Source organism: Monodon monoceros, unplaced genomic scaffold (assembly GCF_005190385.1).
Source record: "Monodon monoceros isolate NGI ecotype Baffin Bay Population unplaced genomic scaffold, NGI_Narwhal_1 Super_Scaffold_6, whole genome shotgun sequence".
NCBI lineage: Eukaryota > Metazoa > Chordata > Mammalia > Artiodactyla > Monodontidae > Monodon > Monodon monoceros.
The window spans coordinates 94,328,146-94,332,951 of record NW_021703783.1 but is presented as its reverse complement, the minus strand read 5'-3'; the positions used below and the strand labels follow the sequence as shown (position 1 = coordinate 94,332,951).

The following is a 4,806-nucleotide window of genomic DNA, read 5'->3' as shown; positions in this document are numbered from 1 at the left end:
AACACTTTTGCAGCTCTTGGAGGCTCTGTGACCTATGTCCTTGTGGGGGAGGGAGGGGGAGAGGAAGGGGCTGTGTAAGGCCTGGCATTTATTTCTGACGTTTGTGTTTATAGTAGAAAACTTGGGGACTTCCCTGGCAGTCCAGTGGTTAGGACTCCGTGCTTCCGCTGCAGGGGGCCTGGGTTTGAGCCCTGGTCGGGGAACTAAGATCCCACAAGCTAATGTGGTGCAGCCAAAAAAAAAAAAAATTGGGAGAGTTCAGAGGAGTATACACAGGGGAAAAAATGCCGGAATCTAGAGGCCAGCACTTAGAACTTGGATGACACCACGTCATCCACTGTGTGGCCTCTGCTTTCCCGCTGTGGTCAGAAACTCGCCATAGGCCCACACGGATCATGATTTTCTTATGTAGCAAATCCCTGTTGTTGGACAGTTAGGCTGTTTCCAGTTTGCAGATTTTGTAAATAACAGTGGCCATGTTCACCCTCCTTTTTTTTAAAATTTATTTTTATTTTTGGCTGCGTTGGGTCCTCGTTGCTGCTTGCAGGCTTTCTCTAGTTGTGGCTCGCGGGGGCTACGCTTCGTTGCAGTGCGGGGGCTTCTCATTGTGGTGGCTTCTCTTGTCGTGGAGCACAGGCTCTAGGCACGCAGGCTTCAGTAGTTGTGGCACGCAGGCTCAGTAGTTGTGGCTCGCGGGCTCCAGAGCGCAGGCTCAGTAGTCGTGGCACACGGGCTTAGTTGCTCCACGGCATGTGGGCTCTTCCCAGGCCAGGGCTCGAACCTGTGGCCCCTGCACTGGCAGGCGGATTCTTAGGCACTGCGCCAGCAGGGGCAGTCCTTCACCCTCCTTTCTTATGACTTCTTTCAGGGTAGATTCCTGGGAATAGATGGAGTGTGGACAGTGGGGGGTCCAACTTTTAATCCTCCCCTTACACCCAGCCTTATTCACATCATCTCAGCCGTGTTAAAAGGTGTCCCCAGTCCCAACTTTGGACAACCCCGTGTGTCCCCAGTGTTTTCCTTTTTACTCTGTCCTCTGGGGAGCCCTGAGAGAAGTAGAGAGAAGTCAGTAGCACCTATTTCCAACAGACAGACTGAGGCTCAGGGCAGTGAATGGCTTTCAGGGTGGAGGTCGGGCCTAAGGCAAGGCAGGTGTCGCCCTGTCCTGGGGAAGCTACAGGTGAGGAAGGGAGTGCCTTCATTCATTCAGGCACTCTTCCAGGGCCAGGGCCAAGGCTGCTCCAGACACACCCTTCCCTGCTCCTGGGGTGTTCACAAGAAAGACACTAGACAAGTAACAGGTGATGGGAAATGCCAAGATGGAAGTTAAAGATGGGACAGTGTGGGGCTTCTCTGGTGGCACACTGATTAAGAATCCACCTGTCAATGCGGGGGACACGGGTTCAAGGCCTGGTCTGGGAAGATCCCACATGCCTCGGAGCAACTAAGCCTGTGCGCCACAACTACTGAGCCTGCGCTCTAGAGTCTGCAAGCCACAACTGCTGAGCCCACGTGCCTAGAGCCCGTGCTCCACAAGAGAAACCACCACAATGAGAAGCCTGCGCACTGCAGTGAAGAATAGCCCCCGCTCACCGCTACTAGAGAAAGTCCCTGTGCAGCAACAAAGACCCATCGCAACCAAAAATAAAAATTAAAAACCAAAAAAAGACGGGACAGTGTGGGAATGAGGGCTGTTCTCAGAGTTGGGCAGCAGGAACTCCCTCTGAGGAGGTGACCTTTGTGCTGCGATGTGAAGGGAAGGAGCTGGCCCCGCTGGGGTAGGTGTTCGAGGCGGAACAGCAAGTGTGAAGGCCTTGTGGCTAGAACAAGCTTGTGGAAGAAACTTTCAGAAACAGATCAAGGAAGGCAGGTGGCTGAGGGGACAGTGAGGATGAGACTGGAGAGGGAGGCAGGACTAGAGGGGTACTCCAGCGGGAGTGACCAGCAAGTGCGGAGGCCCTGGGACACAGTGAGGGCCAGTGTGGCTGGAGTGGAGTGGGGAAGAGGAGAAGACGGGGGAGTTCACAGGAGGCCTCGGGGCTAGGGAGCCACTCTCCCCTTTCATCTCTCACCTTCCATTCTGTCTCTGGCCCTCACACATCCTGGAGCAGGGCTGGGACTCCTCAGTGGGCAGGGGAAGGACTCAGCCTGGGCCTCTCAGGCCCTGATGGCTCTTCTCCACACCTACCGTCTGCTGAGGACTCTACTGAGCGCTTGACACACATTAGGTCTCCTGGTGCCTGTCCCCGTCTGGAGGATAAGAAAACGGGCCTGAGCGTTGAGACTTGCTGCACACTGCCTGAGCCCACAAGAGGCTGTCTGCTGAAGCTGGGAAGAAGGACGTAAATTGGACCTGGTCCCTACCCTCTTAGAAGTCTGTCTCCCCACCTGTAAAATGGGTGAGTGAATAGGGCAGTGATTCTCCACCCTCTCAGACGTGACACCATTTAAAAACAACATTTATAACAGCCGCTTTACGCTCCTGAAGTCACCGCTGATACCACCTACCTATACAGAATTTTTTTAAAAATCAACACAAAGGGGACTTCCCTGGTGGTCCAGCGGTTAAGAATCTGCCTTCCAATGCAGGGGACGCAGGTTTGATCCCTGGTCAGGGAACTAAGAGCCCACATGCCGCGGGGTAACTAACCGTACGCACTCTAGAGCCTGCGTGCAACTACTGACCCCACGCTCTCTAAAGCCCGCGCTCCACACCTGGAGAGGAAGCCCTGAGCGCCACAACGAAGAGCCTACACAACACAACTAAGACCCAACGCAGCCGAATAAATGAATATTAAAAACAAAAATGCAAACATATTATAAAAGCAAAAACGGAAAGGACTTCATAAAATGATGCACATTTCAGCATGTAAATGCTGGTGGCCCCAAGGCCCGTAGACGGAAGCATCAGGAGTCTGCATAGACGCATGGTCCCTGCACTGGCGCAGCCTCTAATGCCGCCCGCCTTCCCCGCTCTGCCGACAGGGGTGCGGTTTTCCCAGGCGGGTCACAATTGTTGGTTAGTCTCCAAGTAAGGCAGGACCCAGCTCCTTTGGCTACAGCGCAGGTGCGTTGCTGGCAATCCCATATTTGTTTACACCAGGAAAAAAGTCCTGCGTGTTCATACAAGAAATGGAGCGAAACCCAGGATCAAAGAATCGTAACCGGCGCCTCCGCCCCGGGAATGTCCCGAGCGTTGGGAGATCCAGCGGGACGTCCCATCCCGTCCCCGCCTCCACGTGACCGGATCCCTGCCGTTCCGACACCCAAATAAGACCCCACGAAGTTCCGAAACGCTTCTGGAGGAGGGCAATCCGGCAGTCACAGAATTACATGACATCAATGACTCCACTATTGGGGTAGTTTAAGGAAATTATTTAAGCGCTATTTTTACACTTCGCTTTCTTCGCGTGGAGGTGCGAAAGGGCCTTAACTCCCGCGCTCCTCTGGCCCTTTCCTATTCCTGCGCACCTGCCTGCCCTCCGCTGTGCAGCCGGCCAAGGGTTGGTTCCTGGTTTCCGCGTTCCTTCCCGGCACCTCGCGGAGGGAGGAGTTAATGGTTCTGTTTCACGGCTGAGAAAAGGAGGGCCAGCCAGCAGCCAATCACGGCTGCGAAGGCGGGGACCTGGATTTCCCTCCTCCGGTGCCCAATCTTCACCAGCTCGTCTCTCCACGGACCTTCTTTCTGATGCCAGGTTTTCATCTGCGGTGTGATGTTCTGTCGAGAACACATAACTCCACTCACCCGTTGTACTTACAGCAGTGATTCATAGGGCACTTAATCTTTGTTCGGCGCTGGCCTAAAACGCGTTGCACGTTTAGTCTTTGTTTTATGTTTCTGTTTTTCTGTTGGTGGTGTTTCGGCCACACCGCGCTGCATGCGGGTGTTTTACTTCCGCGATCAGGGATCTAACCCCGGGCCCGCTGCAGCAGAACCGCGCAGTCCTCACCACTGGATCGCCAAGGAATTCCGTTTCCTGCTGTTGTTGTATTTTTCATTCACTGGTTCGACATACTGAACCTCCCACCAGGATCAGTGCTGGAGACTGAGATTACATCAATTAAAAAAAAAAATACAGATTCGGAACACTTCATTTGGCCCTCGCAGCGACGTAGTTCATGTGCCCCATTGTGCAGATTAGGAAGACAACGGTCAGGCTGGCAAAAACATTCGGTTGTAAACGTCCTACTGCCCAGAAGTGTGAGCCGTGTTACGTAACCACTGCATTATAACCCACACAACGAGGCTCCTGTGTATTGCACGTTGTCTCCCCTGAACAATTAACCGGTAACACTCTCAGTCAACGTACCTCGTATGCTGCAAAGAACTGACTGTCTTACCTAAACCCAATCTTAACCGTTTTACGGGATAACAACCCCGGGTAGGGGCGCGAGGTTTGACCACCACTGTTAATCAATAATGGCGACTACACGTAATTCCTTGGTTCGTCTTCAACTTTCACTCAATTCGGTTAATTATTAAATTCTATTTTTTAAATGCAAGGGGTACGGGCAGATCGCAACTCCCAGGCATCCCGCAAAGTAGGCGGGTCACCGTAGGGGCAACCTTTACCCGCTCAAAAATTCGTCTCACATTAGCAGTGAGGATTCGGGCGTCACCCCGAATCGTTATTTTCCTTACTCATAAGTTTAAGGCATAAACTCCTCCTCACGTTTACTTCCTAGGTAATGAATCCCATTCTCATTAGCCCTACGGTGAGTGGCAAAGTTGACCGTCGAACCGAGAACCTCTTTCCTTTGAAGACTGTCTTACTCATTTAATTCTTTTCTGTTGCTTTTCATTCT

At 52.7% G+C, this 4,806-nt stretch overlaps 1 non-coding gene across 1 annotated transcript; it reads right to left on the bottom strand.

The window, feature by feature from the left end:
• Positions 1 to 4,509: 4,509 nt before the first annotated feature.
• LOC114886325 lies at positions 4,510 to 4,659 on the bottom strand. The gene has a single exon (XR_003791327.1). It is a non-coding gene; the product is annotated as a U12 minor spliceosomal RNA (small nuclear RNA).
• Positions 4,660 to 4,806: the final 147 nt, after the last annotated feature.